At 35.2% G+C, this 27,043-nt stretch overlaps 1 long non-coding RNA gene across 4 annotated transcripts; it reads right to left on the bottom strand.

The window, feature by feature from the left end:
* Window positions 1-563: 563 nt before the first annotated feature.
* Window positions 564-27,043, bottom strand: LOC116653270 (uncharacterized). Of its 4 annotated transcripts, XR_014944023.1 has the most exons (4): window positions 25,939-26,677; window positions 23,495-23,634; window positions 7,692-7,734; window positions 564-2,083 (listed from the first exon to the last, which is right to left on the bottom strand). It is a non-coding gene; the product is annotated as an uncharacterized LOC116653270 (long non-coding RNA). The 4 variants fall into 4 exon arrangements; XR_014944022.1 differs by lacking the exons at window positions 23,495-23,634; window positions 25,939-26,677 and adding an exon at window positions 26,692-27,043; XR_014944020.1 differs by lacking the exon at window positions 23,495-23,634 and having other exon boundaries at window positions 25,891-26,677.

Here is a 27,043-nt window from a genome sequence, read left to right as displayed (position 1 = left end):
TCAATTATTCAGTGGTAAAAGAATATAAATTTTTGTGTAAACATTGCTATCCTGAATTTGTTTACCTGTACTGTTAAGATCACAGTGACGTCTTTACTTGCAGTGTCAGAGAAGAAGTCAAAACTGTTTTCTAATGGTTACTCTATGTGTTAGCAGTGAAGTATTATTTTCAGAGACACTAAAAATGGGAGCACTCATGATCATGAATCTGGTGCGTATTCAAGAATGCAGAAAGAAGGTCAGAGATTTTGCAGCGTGCAGTAAGAATTGTTTTTGCCCTTGGCATTGCCAATTTTGTATTACAGAAAATTTCTAATTCATCTCAGAGCACTGGGGCTCAGAATTCTACTCAGTTATTGGTGACTAGATGAAATTTCCAGCAAAGCTGTATGACAGGTAAGATGCAATAATTAGACCAATGATTTGAATCAACAACCAATGTACAGTTTTGAAGAAAAAAAGATTTGGGTGCTCACAGGTAAACAGATGAACTAAAAATTATCTACAGAAATACAGTTCATACATTTATATTAAGTTTTCAGCTAAAACTGAGAAGTCATTAGTTCACATCAGGTGTTTTTATTCAAACCAGCAAAATGAACACACTTAAGAAATAGCTTTGTCAGCTAAAAGTTTAGAAATGCATAGAAAAACACTATTATTTGTATAAGGTCCAGCAAGAATCAAAGAATCACAAAATCTTAGGGGTTGGAAGGGAACTCCAGAGATCATAAAGTCCAGCTCCCTAAGTATTCAAGAATTGCTGAATACTTGAAGGCAGGTGGTCTGAAAGGTCTTTAGGTTGTAGATCCACTTCCACTGAGACAGAGCAAAATGTGAAGAAACATGGCTTAAAGACAAGAAAACCAAACGTATCACTTCAACAGTTACATTACCACTCACCACATGAATTTTTAAATAAAGAATCCCATATTTTATCAAATACATATTTTAAATACTTTGCTTGCTCTTTCTGGAACAAGCTTTTCTCAACTCCACCAGGAAACATCTGGGCTTTCAGTCTTCTGCAGCAGATAAATTAAATTTTCTCACTTTTACCTTGTGTATATCAAACAGATTCTATAGTGGAAACCCACATTACTTAATGTACACCCTAATGGTTCTGCAACTCTTTTCAAGGAGTTTTCAGTACTTAAATTGGCTAAGTGCTCCCTTCCGAGCAATGCCTTTTGACACTATTTTTTCTGTTGTAGGTAAATGAATGAGTTGTTATATATGCACAGCAGACGTGTACTTAGAAGATACAAAGTTATGATGTGATGAACTTTTATACCTTTAGGCTTAACTTCTGAATTAGCTCCAAGAACCCGAGACTCTAGCAAAACAAATTTGCTTACAGTTCATCAGAACATGTTCTTTGAACTTCTAGATTTCTTGAAAAGAAAGACTATCCCTACCATTTCTTTTCCTAAAAAGGACAAAATACTGCAAGGAGAAGTATAATGGCATGATTTACTAAAGTAATTTAATCATCAGTTCTGATCTTTCCCAAGTTTGACAGCAGCAGAAGAAGAAGCAGTATACTGCTTTCACAACTTAATCATAATGCCTTAATCCAGGACAGCAATAATTGAGCTTTAATGTCCTGCACTGTTGCTCCTCATAAGTCCTCTCTGTGCAAAACTCTGACCTCTTCTAGGCAAGATTTATGGTTAACAGTGTATATAATATTTATTAAACCTCTTTTTATATTGCTTGGCAATCTGTGCTGCCATCAAACAACTTAAAATAATTGACATTTAGCGCTTCAACCTTCTTTTGACTAAGAAGCATGACATTCATGTAGATAGCAAACATTTGGCAATTGCTGTAAATGTCTCCAAATTTAACGCCATGACCTTTTCTCAGGTAAATGTTTTGGGATAAAATGTAAATAGTGATTTGCTGTATGTCAAATATCATGGAACGTCAAGTTCACTGTCTTGTTATTCTTGAGAGGTTTGCAAGTTGATCTTGACCTGTTGTTTCATCTCTTAAACTTTCTTGCAAGATACATACTTGTTGGCTTTTTTTATTATTATTTTGTTCTTTTTCTTCCCAGGCACATGCTCTGATGACAGTCCTACAGAAACAAATAAAAAAAAATTCATACAGGAAAGCCAGATGAATTTAAAATGACTAGAAAAACAGTAAATGTTAGTTTATTTGGGGTCAAAAAGGCACTGTTCCTTCATGAGTGAATTTGCTCCAGAATGATTACGGAAGGTGTCTGATTGTATTTAAGGTCAGCAGGTAATCATTTGTGCACTTGGCCACTTTGGAGTTGTCACAAGGATAGTCACAAAACGGAGTATGCGCTTGCCATGATATGCCAGATGTTGCTGTTCACTGTTATCAGTGTTGTCACCTGTTGTCACCAGTGTTGCTTGTTGTCACCTTTCTTTACCATAGGGTAATTCTGTTTCTCTAACTCATTTAATGTTCTGCTTTCAGAATATCAGCTTACATAGAAAATTCCAAACAAGGCACATAAAATCTCAGTAAGATTTGCACACATAAAACTCAGAATTATCTCTAAGATCCTTTCAGTTCCTTTCCTAAATACCTCCACAGAAGGTAGTAGGACTCATGAGGAACTTCCACTGTCATTCAAGTGCAAATATTCAGGAAATTCCTCACCCCATATCTCCTACAGTATCTGTCAAAAGAACACTATCAGACTCTTCTTAATCATTCATCCTGCTGAATGTGGTATGTGCCACAAATAAACTCTTCACCAACCAACACAGTTCCCTCTCCCTTCCTGCTGTCATCATAAACCAGCAAAATTATCTTTACAGAAAATCAGCCGTAGCCTTACCTGTTTCCAGATGTCTTTGTTACAATAACTAGGCTTGCAACCATCTATTCAACTCTCTGTGTCAATGTGATGTAATGAACATTAATTAAAAAACAAACAAACAAAAAAACAAAACAACAACAACAAAACACACAATGCAAAATAAGGAAGCTGTTTAAGTGAATAGCTGAAAGAATTTGCAAAGAACAAGAACAAGACTTAGTTAGCTGGGAATATATTTGCATTTGTGTTGATGAGAAGGGCATAAAGCAAATGTAATCATATTGAGAGCATCACGGAGCAGAAGCTATTCAAACTAGCCAACACAGAAGCTATTCAAACTAGCCACCACATCATACATTTTAAACATGTGGCCAAGTGACAGATGTGTGATAGCACCTAGAGGAAGTCATTCATGTGGTCATGAACCACAGTGCATCCTGACAGCAGTAGCAGAATAGAAGTTGAACATATCTGCAGATCAGAAAGAAGCAAAATCCCCATCCTAAGAAGTTCACAACTCAAACGACAGAGCACAGAGTGCTGATTAATTGCATGACTTATATGATGGCTGATGGGACAATAAGGATGAAGTGTTCTACCAGTCTGTGTCTATCTACAGACTATCAAATAACATGTGGATATGCTTTTTAAACAGTAAGAAATTTGCTTTGCATTCAAAGTTGTATATTCAGTGACTGAAAATATCTGTCAGCTAACTATGTATTTGCAGAACAGCCAGTGTAAAAATCATTATCTCTTGACTCAAACAACATCCAAAGAAACTGATGAGCAAAAGAGCTAACTCCATCAAGTCATCGGTAGCTATGATCAATAACCAGAGCCGTAGGACCGGCTCTCAAGTTGTAAGTGGCAAGAGAAGATAAAAGCAGCCATATGTTATGGTAATAATGACCCAATAGTCAATAATAATGTTTCAAACATATGAAAGTTTAGTTTGATTTCACCAACCTCCCATTTCCTTAGATACTTTGTTTCTGGATCACATTTAGAAATTTTGACCTTCCCTATTGATTACACGGCAATTTCATATGGCCAATGATTAGATAATCCAATCTTACCTGACAAAAGTGATCAACTGTATATGAAATAAAGGGCAGAAGTTGTGTAATTTACAATACAAATGAGCAGGTTCCTGTGGCTCTGATTAAATAAAACAAAAAATTAAATTAAACAGTGATCAAATTACAGGGGTGGCACTGTAACAATATTAATTTTTCATGATTCATTTAATTTAAGACAGCACTTAGCTTAAAAATAAATAAGAAAGAGAACCCTTTTTACTCCTTCCTTCTTTGAAGTTAATTAGCCTTGCTTAAAACTATTTCTTAAAGTGCCATGGTGCAAAACACTGAGAGAGATTTTCAAAGTCATCCATAAAGTGATGACAACATTCTCAGTGATAGATTTCATTTCAGAATAATGCTTCTTTGTTTAAAAAAGATTTTTTCCAGGCTCTTTCTGCCTACTCCGGAGAAGCTGCTTTCCAGTACAATACAAAAAAAAAAAAAAAAAAGGTTTGCCTTAGTTTATTGTGTCCTAAAACTCACCAATTAATACTGGAGATTTTACAGATGAATCAGCTCTTTCTAAGCATCCACTTGACCTCTGTACTCATGAGCAGGAGGATGAGGGTTGTTCATGCAAACCTGGAGGACAGGTACCAGTGATCACTGGTAAGCTTCAAGCAATAGAGAAAACAGCTGTCTCTGTAGGTGGTCATGTAAAACATTAGGGAAGCCTTGACTGTGCTAACAGAGCTATTTCTGTAGATAGATGGGCTACTGCAGTGCCTGTCAGTGTATGGGAGGGAAATATCATGAAGCCAGCTCTGAAGAGGTGACATCATTAGGCAGCTCTGTGTGATATAGTGTTTGCCACAAACAGGAATGAAAGTTCTATGACAGGAGAATTCACGTCAAGCTTGTACCTAAAATAAATGCCCATTTTTTTATAAACAGTTCAATGTTAAAAAATAACAAAATTATCAATGTGCCTCTGACATCCTGATCAGGAGGTTAATTGTGCATAAGGATTCATTTTTGACTTTATGGAGTCAGAAATGAAAATATAAAACTATTAAGTATGTGGCTCAAAGCTATATTATGGACATGGTAGAAGATAGATTATTTCCAGAAATAATGTAAGTGCAAGTCTGATAGAGGAAGGTAGGATAAAATAAAACGTGGTTAATTTTTTTTAATTTTTTTATTTTATTTTATTTTATTTTTAACCTTTATCAGTATAGAGACAAAAACAAGACTGTAGAACAAAAGAGTGGTTTAAAAGATAAATGTAAGTGGTAACTATGATGATGATATGGCTTTAGTGACTGGCTTCCATTCCTAAGAAATGCAATGTAAGGAATGCAAGGTTGTGAGAGGTCAGTTTCTACCTTTTATATTTTACCTGTAGTTTCCTTCATATCTTTATGTTAAATACCCAAATGTTTTGTATCTGAATAATCCAATAATCTTAACTGTAACTTTTTGCCATGTTCTAAGAGAGTATTCTCCTTTCTTACACTCTAAGCTGCTATTTTAGCTATATGGGAAGTTCTGTAAATTCTGCGAGTATTTGTTCTGACAATGGAAGAGAGAAATAATGATTCACATGCAAACAACATGGAATCACTCTGACCAGATACACGAATGTCATTTCCCCTTCTTTTCTTTTTTTTTTTTCAGTTACAAGCTGCCTCCCAGGCAATAGGAAGGAAGGTGAATAAAATAATAATAATCAACACTAAAGATTTCATATCTATTATTTAGTTTATGACCAATAAAGTGTATGTGCTTTTGAGCACAGAGTTGAAATTCAGGATGGAGATATTATTCAAGTAACAGACTGGATTTTTTGGGTGATACCTATAAGAAGCTATGTAATTTAATCAATAGAAAAACCTATGAAATTCCTAAGGCTGTGAAGATCCATGAAGGTAGATGGCCTGAGTAAACTGGGTAGTGGTCTGTGGGCTTCCATATAGTTGCATATAATAGAATTTGTTTTCATAATGACTGCAAATAACACACAAAAGGAAGAAAATTACAGTTGCAAATTCAAGCACATCAAAGGTGACATAGTCTTAAATCAGCTCCCACTTATTACGTATGATGATACAGCCTTTAATGACATGAAAACATACCCTTAACTCATTAAGTGTGCAGAATGTACTGTGATTAAAGGAAGAATGTTTTACAGTAGGCAAAAAAGCACCTTCTGTTTCAACACAGGATGAAAGCTGAGGAAAGATGGATGTACTGTGGTTCTGTCACAGGCTGCATTTGTGATGGCTATTAGAATGCAGATGAAAAAGGATTTGAATACAACCACATGACCAAACCTGTATTTGCTGGTTTTTGAATACATAGTGTTTTCAGAAATATCTTTCCTTTAGCACCATTTTCTGCATGAAATATGAATTATATGCAAGAAAGCTACATCAAAGTTAGGAGATGCTCAAGTATTTATCTACTGGTGATAAATGCTTTCTTATTTCAGTAATGCTGAAATATACAACAGTTCTGAGGAACACTAAGCTAGCAAGAGTTGCTTTTAGCACAAAACAAACTCAGCTCATACAAAGGAAGGCAAAGCGACGAGGAAATTGAAAGATTCTTGCCATTTGAGCTCATTCACTGCTGGTTTAATGACTCATTTATGAAACAATGAAAACTTACAGCATTCAAAACACAAGCAAGCTTGAGTGTTTGATCTGTCCTGACAATACTTTTCTGTACAAGGTATTTTGTTGTCAGACAGACCCTCTCTACATAAACAAATTCTAATTCCAGATCTAAAAACACCCCACTGCAAACTAAGCAGTCCCTTGTGTAGTTAAGCCATCGTGGATATTCTTCAACCAACTTTTTTTTTTTTTTTAAGTGCTTTCTTTCATGTTTCTTTTCAAAGCGTTTGCAGAGCCTGTGTCTGAAAGCCAAGCAGAAAGCACTGTTTCAGTTGTATCTTCTACAGCAATGTGAGATAAAGATGCTAGAGTAACTGGTAAACTGGATGATATTAAAATGCGTAGAAAAATAGATTTGAATTCTCAGACTCAGTACCACCTCATTTTAGACAGAAACATGGTATACAGTCTTCAAAATGTTAGCTAAACTGAAAATGGCACTTGAATAAAAAGTTTAGTGACAGTAAAAATTTTCATCAACTGTTACTGAGTGTTAAAACACTACAAGTTGAGGAATTCTATAACAGAAATATTTGTTTTGATAGGAATTAATTTTTCTCCAGGATGCTCTTGTACTTCCTGAAGCTTAATGTTATCTTACAGTGTCAACTCTATTTTGTTCTGCAAGCGAGAATGTTCAGAAATGCACACAGGTATTGTTCACAAATATGAATAACAGGTGTTTATAAACCAGAATAGCATTGGGGTTTTTTTGAATGCTGAATAAATTTTCTTTCTAAGTACCATAAAAAGCAAAAAAAATCATCATAGAAGAAAATTATACAAACACATAAAACTGCAATTCTGATTTCTCAACTATTTTGGAATAATATAATGTACAAATTGTAATTTGCAATTATTAACACAAGAAGAAAATGATCTACCAGCATCTTTTGTTCCACCCAAATTATTCTGGCTCTCATAGAGTTCAATACCAGATTTTCAAACTCATTTTAGAGTAGCGTTGTCTATTTCACTTATTTAGGACTTATTTTATATCTCAAACTACTTCTCATCCTATGATTGTAATTCTATCTAAATTCATTATTTAAGTTAACAGAAAAGAGTGAAAGTACTCTGAAATGAGGAAAAGAATACAAGGGTAGTACTCTGCAAACACAGTAACTGTATGATGTCTACTGCTAATCTTAGTTAATGTGATCTTGGTTAATGTGGACTTACCATGATTACTGATCGCAGCTTGAATGTTGCGCTTTCAGTATTGCTGCAAAATACAAAAAAGATTTAGCTCATGTTAGAATATGGATTTTAATGTAAAAATCATAGGCAGTTAATTCAGTTGCAGTTTATGGAATATTTCAAGTGAAGAAATAGTTCATCTATGTTATTATTTCCACAGAATGAGTTCTTTCCCTGCTATAAAAATGTTAGCAAGAGCAGCTCAGGTTTTCTACTGATGCACTATTTTTATAATGTCTTTTTTTTTTTTTTTTTTTTCCTTTTGTTTTATTTACAGAGAGTTCAGATTAAGCTTCATAAGCCATAACTTCCAGAGATGAATGAAGATATTATATTTCTGGTGAAATTGGTATTCAGGACACTTTCACAGCTAAAGGTTGCCTGTGTGTAGACAAAAATATTTCATTTTCTGAGGATAGCTGAAGATGGACCAGAGATTCTGAAAATAATTTGTAATTTATACCTGAGGGGACTAGATCGTATTAAGTGCATTTAATTTATGGATCAGAAATTGGGCTTTGTGAAACAGTTTTTTGTACCTTCCCAGCTGCTGCTCTGCTCTTACAAAAAGCAGCCAGCTGTAGCCAGTGACTATAAGGAATGCTTTTGAAAGCCACTGCAGTGGATGTTTCCAGGAGTAAGTTGTGCTGCTGGATGAAGCAATGTTTGTGTTGGGGTTGTGGGCAAAGCAGGAAAGGGATATTTGCATCCCACCTGCTCCACTCTGGTCCAACTGTCTATAAACCATGTCAGAGATACAAATCCACACTGCCTGCATCTATCTTGAACATGAGTAGTGTCATACAAGTAGTGAAATACAAGATGAAACAATAGCATAGATAAATATTGCAGATATATATGTAAGAAAATAAGACTCTGTTAACTATATAATGCTTTCAATGAGAGATTGCTAAAAGCATCTATCTTTTACTTAGAGAACACAAACTGCATCCAAAATGGCAGGGGGGAAATGTTCCTATCCCAACCCCTGCATCAAACAGCTTTTAATCTGAGCTAGTTATGCAGTAAAAACCATTCAGTGTTTGGTAGGTGGGTGGAGACCTTGATATTTTTTCCTTCCCAGGCTTCCTCTGGTACTGAACTGAATGTCTGCCAATCTTTGGATGAGCACCTGCAGGACAGAATGTGTTTATTCAAGTGCTGAAACTATTCTTAGACAGAGTTTGTTTTTAGTAGGTTGCTCTTGATTGCTAAATTAGTCTGCATATTGACTTGACACCCAGTTTACCTGCAAAAAATTCTTGTACTATTTGACCTGAATGAGTTTGGAAAAGAATCATTATATATATATATATATATATATATATATATATATATATATATACACACACACACACACATACATACATACATACATACATACACATATATATACATACACACACATATATACATACACACATATACACACACACACATATATGTATGTATGTATGTATATGTATATGTATATGTGTGTATTTTTACTAAATGAGTTTAATTTAAATTTGAGAAAAGAAAACCTTGACATTACCTTCTTAAATTCATATATCTATTCAACTTAATCAAATTAAGAGCTTCAGGAGTCCTGATATCAAGAAATTAACCCACTATATTTTCTGGAGACATGTTGAAACACTCAGCAATATCTTTCATTAAATAAGGTGTAGTCAGGAAACTCTCATACCATTTGCCTTTAAAGCCATAATTGTTTTACTTATTCCCACTTATGTCTCTGTAAGTGCTGGAATTTATATAAAAATTTGTATATAATAAAAATAATAATTTGTATATAACAAAAGGGCATCCAGGTATTATGTAATCCCTAGATCTTCAAGGATTCTCAAGCTCCTGAATTTTTTGAATCTAAGTATCTTTAGTGACATAAATATCTTTGAAAATATGGTTAGAGACACTTACTTCATATTTTTCAAAAAATCAGAGAATCACAAGGTTGGAAAGGACCTACAAGATCATGTCATGATAAATCTAAAATAAAATAACCAATAGACCTGTGCTTACATTCTAGACAGGCCAAATATCTGGTCATAATCAGCTCACTAGTAGATGGAGCAAATGTTTTTGTATTTTTCTGAGTAGTGCAGCTACATGCATAGAACTGCCTTACTCTGAAGTACCAGGTATCTTTTGTTCTTGATCAGCACCAGAACAGCACTCAAGCTGAACACTAAGACAAAATGCCATATTTCAAAAACTACTGGGAAAAACATTTAGCGAATAAATAAAAAAGTTATGAAGATATATCTATAAATAGAGCTTATAACGTTTTACTTTTAGCTCCTTTTCAGCGATCAAGCAAAGCAGTTATTAAGTGCAAAGAAATTACTAGTTTTAAAATGTGGTTATTTTGAGCACACTTACCCAGTAATAACTGTACTATTTAAGTTAAAATGCATGCTTGTGATGTGACTCTGAATTGCTAATAATTAACAGGAAAAACATATAAGTAATCTTTTACCTTTGATAGGAAGGTGAAGGTAACTAGTTTTTCTTGTGTTCTGAATATACATGTTTATTATTAAAAAAGTCAAGCAAATGTTAGAAAAATAAGATTGAAGACAAACACTGAGAATTAGAAAAACAAATCCCTTCTCTTTCTCTTTGGACCAACATAGGAGTTTGTTTTCACATTAAACATTTTACAATGTACCATATACAAGAATATAAAGAATTAAGTGCCAGAATATGATAGCCAACAATTTAACTTCTAATATATGATCTGAATTAAATGAAACTGACAGCAGCATCACTAGCAGTTTTAAAAGGAACAAAATCAGGCTGCTAGCCAGCAGAATAAGATTTCTTTCAGCTGCCAGGAAAATTAAGGTCTGAAGCCTCATCCAGACTGGCCAGCATTTGCATAGAGCAAGCCCTGATCATGCACAGTCTCTGCAGACAGGTGCACAAAACTTGGTACAAGGCATAGGGTTATCTCCCAGGACTCAAAAACAGTATCTTCTTTTAACAGCAGTTAGGAAGTAATGACTGGACAAATGTGGGAGCTCTGAAAATCTAAATAGATGAGACTACTTAAGAGCAGAAGACCTCTGTAACATATTTTGTCTTTCATGAAACACTCAAAAAACACATTTCAAGAAAATGGAAACTAGGGGAAAGATGCATATACTCTTCTCCAATAGAGCAACATTAAGGCATTTAGCTCTAGCTTTCAGTGAAATCTGAACAACTCCCTGCTGCGAAATACACGTCCTTATTTCAGAGATTTCTTGAGAGCACTTCTTTCCTTAAAGACACTAGTAGACAACATAGAAGATTACCTGCCAATAAAAAACTGTTCTGCTTATTAATCTCAGTAGACTAGCTTAGTAATTCACTCTTTGCTAACATCACCTATTACTACACTGTTTAAGTACTTGAATTATTTTCCCCATTGAAACAGCAAAATAAATCTACTATGGCCTACTTAATCTACTTCACTGAGGTCGAGTGTTTCTTACATCCCCCTGTCCACCTCTCTGTGCAATCCTTATTTAGAAGCACCAAGAGCTTTGATAGAATTGTTTTTTTTTCTCTTTCTCTTTTCTCTCACATCATTCCATGCAGAAAATTTACAGACATGGAGGATTCCAGCTTACAAATTTTACAGTTAAATGTCTTGCTGTGAATGTATGGTCAGTAGATGGATTTGACTTATGACAAATCTGAAATGATAGCATGACAATGTTTTTATGGAAATGCCTAACATATGAAGCCATTTAGCACAGTAATTTTAAACATATCTTATCTGAGAGCTAGGGATGAATTCTCAGTTGCATCACCAACAGACATATGGTCTGAAATCTGTTCTGTGAATGTGAAATTTTGCCAATGGAATTTAAAATGTTTTTACAGATTGGATTACTTGGTAAGGCATTATATATAATTTGTTCTTACTGACATTAAATACTAGCAAAGAAAAAACTCACCTTTCAGCCTCTGAAGAAATTTATGAGATTTTCAAAAATCAGCAGTAGTATAAGAGGTACATTTTACCTCGAGTTTAAGCATATAAGTTGTTATTAACAAGAGTCTGTGATTGCAGCTGTTGATTGACAAATCTATGGGATGTAGACTGACAGTTACTCAGGCAGAGGGCACCTTGTAAAAGCCAAAACAAGTGATTTAAATAGTGCAATATCTGCAGACCATCAGTGTGAGATATGTTCCAGTCCATGTTTTTGTTTTTGTTTTGTTTTGTTTTGTTTTTTGAGAAGAGAATGAGTTAGAAGGAGATGACAGTGGCAAGTCTTGCTGTTTTTTAGTAGAAATAGGGAATCTGTTCTGATATGGGGTGGTTCATATACATTTTCCATAAAGGGAATGAAGTTAGAGGCAGAGGAGGTAAAGGCAATGACTCAAATTGCAGGTAGTAAGGATTTTTAATGCCCACTCACCTATTGAAATTGTTACCTGGAACTACTTGAAACAAGAAAAGTAAAAACCGTAATAGAGCTCTCAGCAAAATTCTGCACAATTCTCAGTCACAACCTGATATTTCAGAAGACCTACTTCTGAAGTGGGAGATGCAGATGAAATATCTTCTCTCTTCTGAAACCCTCTGCATAGAGCCTTTCCTCTTGATCTTCTGTTCTGAAGACACTTGAGAGGTAAAACATTTATTTCTAAAGGACTGCATGTATAAATGTAGAGCCCTAAAGTCAAATATTTTTTTCAGGCAGCAAGATGTCTCAAGATTATTCACAGAAGTGCTCTTTGCCACAGAAGTTAAACTGCATATACCACAATTGTGTCTTTTCCTAGATATCAGTGATACAGAAATTCAAAATCCTTTCTCATTATATTTGACATTGATTTTTTACTTAATTTGAAGCATGTGGCGCAAGACATAGATGTACTTCTGCAATAAGTTGCCCTTTAAACAAATAGACTTAAAGTTTATAGCGGACACATTATGAGTAAAATCAACCACTTAATTCCACCTCACTTAGACTTACTCTTAGGGGCAGCTTGTCCTAGTGAATATCAGCTTTATAAGTTAGTGGTAGTGTGTGTTCCCCAACAAGAGTGATTACTCCTCCTCTGGACAAGCTGTAACAGGTAGATGTCTCCTTCACAAGCTGTGAGGTGCAATTCAGAGGAAGCCCAATCTAGGCATGGAGGTGCTTTATTCTTCTGATCTGCACATTTCAAAGAACCTGTGATGATTCTTTATACATTCTGAGTTTTACAAGTCAGTGTGGCTATCGGTAAAGTACAGAAAGTTTGTGCTCTTTACTTGCAATGTCTTGAGGACAACCTACAGTCTGGTGTTAACTATTTCTGAAATGCACTGATATTACTCACATAAGTAAACAGCTAAAAGAGGTGAAGCTCAGGAAAAGCAAAAGTTTTGTATCTTCTTCTGGTATGTGTCTTCATTATTTCATTTTCAATGGATTTATTTTCAGGGGGAAAAGATCTTGGAGGCTCTCACATAAAACCTTTCTTTACAGACCTCAGCTAAGTCATGGCATCATACCCAAGGACTGAGGAGATCAGTGGAACACCTGCTTTACAGCAAAGCCTCAGCCTGAAAACTTTTCCACTGCAAATTGGTGAATACTGTTATGCTAATGTCAGTCTTAAACTTCCACTTTTCTTCTCTTTTCCTTCCACAAAAAGGGAAACCTCCCTGAATCTTTTTAGCACCCTCAAATTTTCAGGCAAAACAATCTGCTTTTGGAGCCTTTCTCAAGCAGTGCACAACTTGACTATCTCTCTAGACACAACAGTGTATATGTTGAACACCCAAAGTACTTCTGTTATTACTAGAAAAAAATAAAAAAATCTGTGTTTGCTTTTATGTATACTAGGAGGAAAATGTGCTTGGATAAATTTGACTTCCTACTGCTCAATTCATGTAAGCTGACAAGATAGCAGGCCTAGATATTTAGCCAAATAGCATACAAATAACTAATTTCAATTGAAATATCTGGATATTATCCTGATTAACATCAGTTAGATGTTTGTACAGATTAACTTCACTGTAATACTTATATGAAGTGAAAACAAACAAAAAGTGTATAAAATACAGAAATACCCAACAACAAGCTCAGTAGTTGTTCAAGTAAGCCTCCACATTACACTAAAGAAGCTGAAAGGAAATATTATAGCTAGATATGTATTTTTTATTTGGGAGGAATTTCTAAACTAATATTTTCTTTATCTTAGAACAACATCATCTAATCTAAAGATTTATTACCTTTTGGAATATCAGAAATGTCAGAGACAAGACATAGCTTCTTGCACATAGTATGGAAAAAAAAAGATGACAGGTATAGCCTTATTCACCAGATTTATTCTGTGAAACAGAGTGCACTCGAATTACTTAACTACCCGATTTCAAGAAATGTTGCCGAGTAGCTTTTAATCTTACTAAGACCACCCATGTCCTTAAAAGTATTAACCATTCAGCAATTAAGAGGCATAGAACGTTATGTCTTATGCTTTGCCTTTTCTTTACTGTTATTTTTTATGATGGATAGTGACATATTTGATGTTCTATATGCCAGTTCTTCACTGCTTCATATAATTCTATTTCATCTTAAAGTAGAAAAGCCCTCACAGCAAGTTGAAGTCACCAGATAATAACTTTGCTCTGCTTAAGTCAAAGATAAAGTTTCCAGAATTTCAATCACAACACTGTAGGAGCCCATTTCTGAATTCTATGTTTTTACTGAATGATTAGCAGAACCCATAAACTGACTAACTGATGGAACATAAGACATAGTGATACAATGATACAATACCACATGTCCGTGCAGTGTAAAAACTATTGGTATTAAAACTAAATAGAAACAAATACCTGGGCAGCCTGGTGTAGGTGGCGCTGCATGAGCAAGGAGGTTGGGCCATAAAACCTCCGGAGGTCCATTCCAGCCTCAGCAGCTCTTGAATCCAAAGGAAAAATTTATTGACTGGCAGCTATTTCTGATCCCTTGAGGAATTGGTCTTGTATATAGATCTGTAGTTTTAACCTAATAATGTAATTCTAGCAGTTGGCCCATCCTTAACTACAGATCTCTCCCTAACCACTTCACAATATAGTTAAAATGCAAATGAAAAAGTAATTTCAAAAGTCCCAAGTCTAAAGCTATCTTAATGAAATCACTTCTTAATAATTCAGTACCCAAACTAGATAAAGTGTTGTGACAGGGTGCTAAACTGTATAAGCACTTCAAGTTTTATCTGGCAGCTTTTATTGCTACTTTGTTTTTGTTTCTACTTTTTCCTCATAATTTAGAAATTACATCATTTTTTGCCTACCAGATAAGAAGTGCGGATAATTCTGATTCTATCTGATCTATGCTGCATTGATTAACAAACACAACCTAAATATGCTTTCATAATTTTGCTGTTTATCATGTTTAGTGGACTTACGCTGCTCTATATTAGCACTTAAATGGTACCAGAAATCAACAGTCAGTAGTGTGTACCTCTGATTTGACTTTGAATCTTGCATCTTGTTATACAATCAGAGAATGAATATTTTATTATGTGCTTTTAATTGTAATGTGCAAAGAATGAGAGATCCTTCTACTACTACAAAACTAGATTATGTCATTGGACAAAAAACTCTCCAAATTATATTTCGTGACAGAAATCACGTGTTTGTTCTTTCCCATCTGATATTAACTATCAAAGGATTATGCATTTATTTCATGGAGAGAGAAAAGTATCCTTGTATATCTCAACTTCTGAATTTAGATTAGTGATTACAGTGATTAAAGATCACTTTAGATGAGAGAATTCTGGCAAAAGAAGACCTGTTGCTAGTGTAGAACAGACTTGTGAGCTGTGAACAAACCTTTTACAGAAAAGATCTGTTGTGGATATCTTCCTTGGGCAGCTGTAGTGGATGTCTGTGTGTGTAATAGAAACCAAATTTTGTAGGAGCCTTTGAAAAAATTCAGTACTGTAGGTTTTGATTTTAGTAGCAGTAGAACACAAGATGAATAGCAAGGTTACCATTTATTTGACTAATGGTGAGAACTACATATTCTACTTCTAGTTCATAAAATCCTGGATAACTAAGCTACCAAACAAAAAAATCTGGAAATTCTGTTTTGATAAAAAGAATATATGAGTTCTTGTTATCGATACATAGTGACAATTGGCCATAAACAAAAGAATGAGATACAGAAATGCCTATTATTACTCACCCGATTGGACAAGGATAATATATTGTACTCTTAGAGAGATTCATCAAATTAAGATTTTGTTATCACTATATCCAATTGAAAAATGTTAGTACACATTTATTCAGGTAGAATGAATAATCTTATTAAATCTGTCTGAATACTTTGATAGTAAGCAGAACTAGAAGAATCAACATTCCTGTTAAAATTCATTGGAAAGAGGATTTCCAGTAGCATTCTTGAGTATTAGGAGTACTAGAATATTGTTCTAGAAAATAGAAAATTTCATTTAACTGTCTTAAGACAGTTTTAGAGCAGTTGCATCAGAGATACTAATTAGAAGACGGCTTAGATACTTTTCCACTTTCTGGTGTACAGATGCCTCTTTGCAAGGAGATAGTTTCAGCCTCAGTAGCTCTTAACAGCTGAGGTACACACAGAAATGTCCATGGGCTGTCATAGAATTTAGGAGGAAAAATGGATAGTACAGTGACCATTTTTAGCAGTTCAAGAGGCTGATATAGATTAGTTTCATTAGCAACATATTTGGTGGGTGGGCTGAATCACTGTATAAGTAACTTTGAGAAAAATACTGACGTTCCCTATCAATACCACTCTGATTATCAGTTTAAGGTGTCACCTGACATTAGCAGCTAGATGATTTCCAATAGCTCTTCATATTTCTAGAAATAAAGAGGGCTTAATTGTAATTATAATTCTTCTTGCTTTTTTCCAAGACATCTGAGATAGCTACTGAGATTAGAACTCAGTAGTCTCAGCATCAGTGATATTTACTGAGTGTTACATTGATTCAGATTTCATTTCTAATCAATAGAAGTTTAGTGGAGATCTTGTGCGAACCCAGTACTAATTCCCCTATCATCCCATCACACTGTCAGAAGGCAGCGTTTGCCCTTTGTCCTCTAATTGTGCCTGAAAGACAGCTCTGAGGATGGACTGAGAGTAAAATCATACAAAAGCTTGAGCAGAGGAGGAGGAATGGCTTCTTAAACTCATCTCTGAATGTGTAAAATGAGGAGCAGATGAAAGGCGAATGAAATAATAAATTGTCTAACTCTCTTTTTAAAACCTTAGGTGCCTTCAGGATGGAGTTTTTCCCCCTCCTTTTATGTCCAGGACCATGAAAAAGAATGTTGCAGTTTAGGGTAAGAAAAACAAACAAACAAACAAACCTGATGAGGAGGAAAAGACAAAAAGATCTGTCAAACCTTGGATAGCTAGGAGATTCCTGTTGTGCTAGTGATTATTAAAGAAACAAGAGCAAAATAACTAAAAAGAGCGAGGACACTCAAATAGGAAAATGATTGTACATCAATTTAATGACATTCTTTTATGGGTTACAGGAGAATACTAAAGATATAACATGGGAAATATTCATGAAACATAGCTCCATTTATGCACACAGCATGGACAGTTTTTGAAATAATTCTTTTGACCAGCTTTAAATGTAGTAGAAAAATTTAATTTCAAGAGTATCTTGGCAAGTAGAGCAAGACTTCCAGAACAGACCTCAACAATACTAATGTGGAACAAGCTATCAATTTTTCTGCATTAAACTGCATCACTTGCAACTAAATTAGGAGAAAGCTTTAAAAGCATGTTTATTGTATTAAGAACTTATGGAAGCCATTAGTAAAAAGTCTTTTCCAAAAGCAATATTTTCAGGGTGGTTTTTTTTTCTCTTTATGTTTTTATTTAAAAAAATATATATGAAAATTTCTGTTGCTTAGGAGTACATTTTTTTTTTTTTTTTTGTCCACAGGGATTTTGATTTCAAGTCAGGAAAAAGCAGCAGTCACAGATTCCTGTGTGTGCATTTTAATGCAAATATATCTAGTAATCAATAGGGAAAAGCGATAAAAAAACATATATGCACTAGAAACAGAATTATTTCTACACAAAATGTTCTCAGAATTTCCCGTGAGAAGATGGTAGTTTTAAAAAGTAAGTTGCAAATGCCATACCTAATCAGGCAAAGAAGTATGGCAAACTTTTTATACTGTATTTATGAAAGGCATAGAAAATAAAGATTTAAGGATAAACATGCTGTTAGCTTTGGAAGTAGTTCACCTTAATTACATATGTGCACCCTTTCAGCAATGACACTGAAAATGCATCCATGAGAACTGCTGCTGAGCACTCCTTATCAGCTGGTTACCAGGTTACTGTCAGGAAGAGCAGCTACAGCATCACCCCAAAACTGTAATCCTCAAGAACTTCAAGAGAGACCAAGCACTGCTTCAGGCTCATTCACAGGATGCCTCTGTGCTGGTTAGGTTCTTCCATTGAGTTTCCCCTCCAGAGACACTTTGCCTTCCAATCTTGTTCTTATCACCTCACTGTTTTTTATGGTTCTTTCACTGCAATACAAATTTACCCTTTCCTATTATTACTGTCAAACCTGAGAGTTGTCTAGTTTCCACTTCAGTTCTCTAAAAGGCACACCATAAACGTGCAGTGAATGGGGAAATGAAGTTAGAGGTAGATAGCTATGCACCATAGATTGCCATAATGCATTACATTTGGTCGCATCCTTCCTTTTTACTCAGGAAAAATGAAGCCATCAAGTCACCCAAACACAAACTTCCAGAAAACACCATTGCTCAGGCTGTTTTAGCCTTCTCAGTTTAGCATTTATGGCTAAGAACACATGCAAAAAGATCCTGGTTTATCTGCTTTGCCTTTGAAAATACTTGTAGCTTAACTCACATAAAAGAAAGGTCAAACCCTTCCTGAATGACTTGTTCTTCTACAAGATCTGATCTTCTACAACCTCCGTCCAGCCAGAGTCAATTTTTCACACTATTGCACTTAGCCCAGTTTTTTAGTCCAGTCCTTTTGGTGCACCTTTCTACAGATTAGATGCAAAGGCACTGCACTCAGGACAGTTCAGCTATCTTATTTATTTTATTCAGGCCCTGATAAATTTTCTTTTCAAAGATAAAATCAAGAATTTTAAAAATATTATACATCATTTAATGTGTTTTAAGTATAAAACACAAAAAGAAACTACTATTGCCTGATTTAATATCAGATTTTTTATCAATATGAATTGGACTAAACAATATTCTATAAAGAAAAATGAATATCACCAAATTTTCCAATGGCCTTGAGGATAAGAAAATGGATGAAAGAGAATGGAAGTAACAAAAGAAAATAGACAAATTGACATTCAGTAGATGTTCAGACAGTGTAATTTACATGTATAGGAGACAGAGGGGAGTCATTAAAGGAAAAGCAAATTATGGGATAGTGTAAGTCAAAATCTGTTCTCTTAGAACTTTAATTAGCCACCCTCATCATGGTTTTTCTCTTCCAGACACTTCTGCCCCACTGCATTCAAACTACACCAGTCTTGTGCGGCATCTAAATTCAGGGATAAATTACATGTTTTAATAAATATACCCATCTTCTGACAGGCTCATTCTGCAGCTTGTCACTCTTTATGATGTTGCTAAAGTTAGGGCAGCTTTGATGGAAGATTCACACACTTGCTGCAGCCCAGATTTATCTGCCTTAGAAGTGCTATCTTAGTCAAACTCCCTACTTTTTGTGAAACTGCGGTGGAAATTTTATGGCAGTAAATATTTATTTTTAAGCATTATTTCATTTGATGAAATACAACAGTGTATACTGTTGTGTTCAGCATGATTTATATAGTGTGTCTGATATTGCATTCATGTCAACCTGCCTGGGAGGCTTCAGTATCCAATGTGCCACAGGCTGTCATTTTTAGGTCTGAATTAACAGTTCATTAATATGTGTAGGGCACTTCATGTTCCTCAGCAATCATACCATGATGCCTTTATGTTCTGGAAAGTATCATTAGATCAGTTTACAATTGATTTATGTTTCTAAGGCTATCAACACAACACATTGTTTATTTATTTGTAAACTGAGTACTGAAACTCTTGAGCACTGTTCTGGTGCAAGCGATAAAAAGTGACTGCGCACAAAGGTTTTTCAAAGGATGGTGTTATTTTCATTGCTGATCTTTGTGGCCATTTTCTTTATCATACCCAATTTTTGCACATCATATTTAACTACCGACTCCAGATACATTTTCTTAAATTGGTTATAACAGCACTGTAAAGCATTCTATATTCCTATGCCCAGCCAGGACTCCCAAAACAATACAGCCAATGTCTCACTCTGTCAACTCATGCTAATAGAAATTCAGAATGAGTCTGAATTCTGCTCAAAACCATGAAGTTTTCTAAAGTCACAGCTTTCCAGGAAACAAGCCTCCATTCTATACATTCAACTTCATTGTTAACTACATAGCTTGGCATACAGTCTATTTTGTTTACCAAGGCCAAGGATGCAGGGCAAACCAGTCCAGCACCAGAACCAACAACAGTGTCAGGGATGCTGAAGCAGGTCTCACCACAAAGTAGGACAGCAGTTTCCCATTTAGCAGTTATCAGTAATAGCAGATGAGTGGTGGAGACAGAGATATTAGAAGACAAACAATGAATTATGCAATGAGTTTGTTATCATGTTACTTCTGGTTTCTCACTTCCACTTTCAAGTGGTCTATCAAAACACTGTAAACAAACATCATCGCATCTTCACTAGAATAACAATTAACAGTGCTTATTTTACAATGTAGACAAAATAGGAAATTTATTGTGAACTGCTTAAGAGATAGGTGTCTGAAAACTCTAAGTTTTAATCATAGCTTACAAGTAATCACCACATCTCCTTTGGCAAGTCATCTTCTCATTCTCATTTTTCTTTTAGTGAAAATGTATCTTTGCAATGCAGTCTGATGTAATGACTAAAAGGAAATGTTTGTACAATACTTTAAGTGTAACAAGAGGTACCAAAAAAATTGACTGCATTTTTTGAATGAGAAATTATTTTCCACATGTCAATTGAATTATCATGCAAAGGAAGCTGGATTTTAACTGAATTTATGTTAAAACAATTTAAAAACTGGCATGCTTTGTAAACAGACATAAACTGAGGTTTTATAGCTAAAAAAAAAAAGTTGTTCCACTTTTAAATTAATAGCATTTAACTGATAGTCCTTTAAGTGTCTTTTAATTTCTCTATTCTCAATGCATAGTCTATTCTCAGAATTTTTACGAGAAGTGAAATGAGCAATTTTTGAATATAAACTTACTTTAATCTCTTCTGTTTTAAAACACTATATTGGGAAAACCTTCAATAAAATTGAATTCATTAGATTAAACTGTAACTACAATATAAACAGGCATACATTAAAGACTTTAATCACCCTGTCCTTGCAGTTACCTTTATGTTCATACTGAAAATAAGGAGAATTTACAGCTCCACAGAAACTGCAGCCAGCTCAAATATAGAAAACACACACAGTGTTCATATAAGCATGGAGAGAAGTGATGTAGGAGCTGACTTCCTAGAGCTCTGTTAGCGGGGCAATAGCTGTAGAAAAAAGGCACAGCTGGGCTGTTTTCATGGGGATGGGGTGGCAGAGTGGTGAGGAGTCAGAAGGAACAATGGAGGTCGTTGCCTGGCTGGAGCAAAGGGGAATTGCTCATGCTGCTTGCACAGCATTTTTGAGAAAGCACCATGGTAGGAGAGCAGCATTCTCATGGTGGGGAGAGGAGGAATTAGACCCCACACCTTTGCCTGGATTTGAGGACTGGTGAGTGGTGCAGGAGCTAGTTGGTCTATTGCTTTCATTTCCGTGTTCAGCTTCAAAGCCCTGTTGATTGGAAACTCCTCCGCTGCAGGTGAGAAAGGATGAGCTTGTGGTCTTATGTGAAAGGAAGTGCTAGAAAAATTCAACTTTAAGGGTCAAATCATAAGATGTGTTTAAAAGCAGCAGTGGTCTAGCCCTTTGGGATTGATCTGATGCCCTAATACTCGAGTGCTTTGCCCATAACACATTAAATCAAACATCACTGACTGTAAGTGAAAGACTTTTTGGCTGTTCACACTGTTGCCATGAGATGCTGAAGAAGTCTGACATAAAACTAGTTTTAGTTGCTAAAAATTGCAGGGCTTTTAGAAAAAGAGTGAAGTTCAAGGGTGGTGATATAGAAGTGAGGAGAAAATGTTGAAAAGAGAAATAGCTAGAATCAGGCATCACTTGTAATCTTTTGCACACAAGTATACTACTGCATAGACTATGAAAATTTCACTTAAAGGTCTGTGTCACCTTCATACTTTGTTTCTACAACCTTATATGTTGTTTCTTCTCGGTGTGTTAGTTCTTTATTTTCTTCAGTACCTATGCCACTTCATGACTTGTTCTCACAACAGAGAGATACTTTATAGACAGTGCCACTGGCTTATTTGAATTTAAGGTAATGGAAGCAAATAACATTTTAGTGGCTGAGAAATGAGTCCAGAATACTTACAGCTTATGCTTTTATATACTACTATACTGCTGTGTTAAAAATGATGTTATGAAATTATGTTAAAATACAATTTCCACTTTGAATATGCTAGAAAATACAGTCTGTTATATAAACTCTTAGCACTTGACCTCTGTTTTTTTGAGCAGTAGTGAATAGTCATCTGGAACTGTATACCTACTCTTCCTGCAAAAGCGCATGAAAACAGACACCAAGGAGTACATCGGAATGGCCTTTTAATGTTCCTATGTTGAGGAACCTGTATTTTATTTTTAATTTAATATGAACTAGTATTTAATACTAGGCTCATAATTAATTTGGGAAGGAATATAAAGTCCAAATGAGAAGTCATTCACAGTCTTAAAATCATTCAGCTAGCATACAGTTTATCAACTCTTGTAATTTTAATGCTTTGCAAATGAGAAATTTGCATGCTGATGTGTTGGGTTTTTTTTGTTGTTGTTTTCTTGAAAAAGTATGTTTTGGGGCAAAAATATACCTACAATCAATTCTTTTTATGAATTTAATAAATGTCTTTATTCATGTTACTGGTACTCATTCTAAGGCTACGTGAAGTCACTCAAGAATCTAGGTTTCCTCCTTATCATTGCTTTCAGTGTATCCATTGAAATAATCTGACAGCCTAACCAAAAGCTGCCATAAAACATTCCACTGGAAATATTCAGTCCTGCACTAGAAAACATTTCATCCTCATAAAAACTGACTGCTAATGGGATCACAAAGTTCTGAGTAAGAGCCAGAAATAAAATCAGACTAATCTAATAGGTTCCTCATGAAAATTTTAACAAAAGAAAAATTAATTTAGTTAAATTTAGTGATCTTATAGTCTAGGATAAGAAACTTAGAATACTCCAGTCACTTTGTTCTGGTAAAGTAAGTAGAGATCACAGTTACCACAAAACAAATGAGGTGGGGTGGCCCGTAGGGAGACTGTCCAGTTCATCCCAATTATTCAGAGCTGGGTCACCTACAGCAGGTTGCTCAGGGCTATGTCTAGATGGGTTTTATATATCTCCAAGGAGGAAAACTCTCTAACCAGGCTGTGACAGCGCTCAGTAACTCACAAGTAAAAGAAGTTGTTCCTGATGTTCAGAGGGGACCTCCTGTGTTTCATTTTGTCTCCATTGCCTCTTGTCCTGTCTGGGTACCACTGAGAATAGCCTGGCTCCATCTTACTTGCATCCTCCCTTCACATACTTTTTTAGACATTGATAAGTCTCCAGGCTGAAAGTCTCACCTCTCCCAGGCCATCCTCTCATGAATGCTGCTTCATTCTCTTTGTGGCTCATCACCGGACTTGCTCAAATAAATTCATATTCTTCTTGTACTGGGCAGTGCAGCACTGGATCCATCACTCCAGAAATGACTTCACTAAGGCTGAGCAGAGGAAGAACCATCTGTGTAAACCTGCTGGCCCCCAAATTGTTCTGATGCATGAAGTTGTTACTCCCCACATACAGAACTTGATATTTCCCCTTTTTAACTTCTCAGATTCTTGTCAGTTCATTTTTCTCCACCTGCTATATTTTTTATGAGATTTCTTCTGATTTGGGGGGTTTGTTTTGTTTTATTTAGCTACAAAACAACTCATGTGTAATTAGGAAGGTATGCTGCTCTGCTTCTGGAAACGCATCATCAAGAGCCGGGATATTTTGGCACTTATTGAAACAAATAGCTTTTTGAACATCTGAAATTGCTCCTTGAATATATTTTGATTACCATGTGAGCGTGGTAATAAAGAAGTCTTTTGTGAGAGGAAATTTTTGGACTGAAGTATTAATATTGCTAGGCTGTGAGCTCATTATCTTAGCTGAACCTCTTAAACACTTTCTCATTGATAAACTCTTTCTACCAACTTGTGGAAAGACTCTGAGTAGGAGTTGCCCTGCACAGTGGTACAATGAGTCCTGATTCTGGCAGAAAAATAGCAGATCCCATCAAGATCAGTGGAAATCTATCTCCCTTTCAGTCTCCAATAAGATCTTTGATTTTGATCACAGACTGCATATTTTTGGCTGATGCTTCATTTCCTTTGCTTGACTGTGATAGGTATAGATGGCATCAGCTGCAGTTCCCAGCCCTGATACTGCCTATCAGTTGAAGTTGCCTTAACACTACTGCAGATACAAGGAGAGGAACCTAACCTGTATGTCTGTTTTGTTCCATTGGTCTGTGGAGTTCAAGAGGAGTTAGATGTAGCAACAAAAGTGGTTTATTTATTCTAAGGACTTCTGAAACTTAATTCTTATTTTCTACACAGACATAGAAGTCTTTCTCTCAAGTTCCAGAAATTAAGAAAGCACAGGGGCCCTGATCCAGGCAGTTGATCATAAGGAGAGTATAGAGATCAAAAGTCAATACATGCCATATTATTGCTAATTCTGGCACCTGTATCACAGACATTTTGATAATTGCATAATTATTTTTGTTCAAGTCTACTTCTGCAGCCAATATTTTTAAAGGTTTCCTATATTTGGTTAAAAAAATGAGCATGTAGTTACAGAAAAATGCTCTAAATAAGAGGCCAGATACCCTTGAGGTCTCCATATTCAGCCAACACTGTCCCCCCAAAGTTCTCTCTTTTTTTAATTTCATGATTTTTAAAACAACCTGATGACTTTTGAATCTTTGAAACTGATGAGGCTAATATGACTTCAGTCTTTTAGTGCTTTAGATATTTCTTGAATGTTCTCAAACTGCAAAACAGTTCCCTCATCTGTAATGTGAGTACAGCTCATTAAAAAAAAAATAAATTAAAAAAAATCCATTAACATTAATGAGGCACTTAAAAAAACTGTAAGAAAATCTCTAAAAATGATTTAGCTTTTTTTTCAGCTACCAGCCACAGTTTATAGATATTCAATACGTTTCCTTACAAAACTGGAATTAGGGTGTTGAAAAACAACTAAAGCTTAACCTTGGCCTGTGTTCATCCAAACTGTCTTCAAAACCAAAAAGAAAAAAGGAAAATAGTTCCACTGTATTTAGCATCAGCAGCTTTTCTCTCTCCACAAAAGCTGAACATTTCATCAATTAGACTGTGTGACTTTTTCATCCATTCCAGACAAATATCCCTCTCATTTCTTAGATGTTATAAGGAATTTTTTAATAAAACTAATGTAAAAATTAGAGAACACAACTCCCCCATTTGATATAGTCTAATACAAAATGTACATTCTGATACAGCCAGCATAAGAATGGATTTCTGACAGTTTTCAAAACTGAAGTACTCTGAACCTCTGGGTTACTTGTTCACTCGCATTCACTTCTTCGTGTAGCATAGTGAAGTTTACTGAATTAATTGAGATTGCAGAAGTAAATCCAGGCATACAGGAAAACTATGAATGGCATAGGGCAGAGGTCAGAGTCAACTGAAATGGTTTTTATTTTGAGAAACAAGACATGCATATCTAATAGTTAAATTAGGATAGCCAAGCAAAATGAAATACATATAGGTACATGTAGTCTCATGTTAATAATTAATTTGTTCTGTAAAAAGGCAAGCTCTGTTCAAAGTACTTTACAAAATTGCTAACAACCTCGGACAGAGATTGCTGTCAAACAAAACTAACTGCAATAGAGATCTGTAGTAGTAATTGATATAAACATTGGCAGTAAAGCTAAGTTACTTACATGGAGGACTTCAGCATCTCACAAACCTGTTTCCATGCAAAAACTGACCTTTCAGGCTAATGACAGGCATGCTCGTATCTTGCATGGGAATTCAGCTTGCCCAAAACTGCTCTTTCCTCATCTGCTAGAACAAAACCGTTTTCATCCTTGTCCTTTATAGGACAATTGCATCTCACAATAATGACAATACAATAAAAAAAAAAAAGAAACATGGTTAGTTCTATGATCAACAAAATGTCCTTCCTTGAGTCTTGTCTGAATAGTTTGCAGTAGAAATTGGCTGAGATCACTGCAAACCAGTATAATAAAATGGTGATAATCTGTTCCTTTTTAGAAAATGTAGCAATAAAGAGCTTTTGTGTTAGCATTATGTTTTTATTGATAGATACCATACAGAAGACCACACACATTATCACAATATATGAGAAAACGCATAGCCATTTCAGCAGATGAAAAACAAAGTGCAGTTGATTCATCGGCTCCTTTAAGAGCGCTGGCATCTGGACCACAAGCACTTCAAAGTCTAATGCTGTACTGAGATGTGCTGCTTTGAAGTACAGCTGCTGATCTAGACAAATTTTGGAGCCTAAACCAGCATATGAATCTGCTGTACTCAGAAAGAAAAAAAAAATCTATTTCAGATGCCAGTTTTGACTCATTTTAGAAAATTGCTGTCTGGATCGGCTGTACTTCAAAGCAGAGCATTGCAGTGCAGCATTTCCCTTTGAAGTGCAGCTAATCCTGATAGTGGGTTTTCTCCCTCCCCCTTTTAAAGCAGTTAAAATTGGCATCTGACCTTACCAGTATTTCTCCTCATCCTCTGTACACTATTCTTCTGCTCTTCCTTATTTTCTTTTCCTTTGCCCTCTGAGAAATACAGCAATAATTGCTATCTTTGTAGCTCCTGCATCATCAGAGCTACAATAAAGTGGGTGGTTTTGGGAATAACCTATATCAACTCGTGGCCAAATACTGCACGTCTTGTCATAAAGTTTGTTAATAAATAATTCCTGATTATGTAATCTAAGAAAAACAAAGCTCAAAACAAATCTCTTGTAAATATTTGTATTCGGAATATTCATAATCATGTTTCTATAGTAACTCTTTGTTAATGATAATTAGTAATGGAATAAAAAGAAGCTGAGCTTAATAA

This window comes from Coturnix japonica, chromosome 3 (assembly GCF_054131305.1).
Source record: "Coturnix japonica strain WE chromosome 3, WE-NBRP24, whole genome shotgun sequence".
Lineage (NCBI taxonomy): Eukaryota > Metazoa > Chordata > Aves > Galliformes > Phasianidae > Coturnix > Coturnix japonica.
Note: the sequence above shows the minus strand (reverse complement) of the source record. Positions and strands in the feature narration are given on the sequence as shown.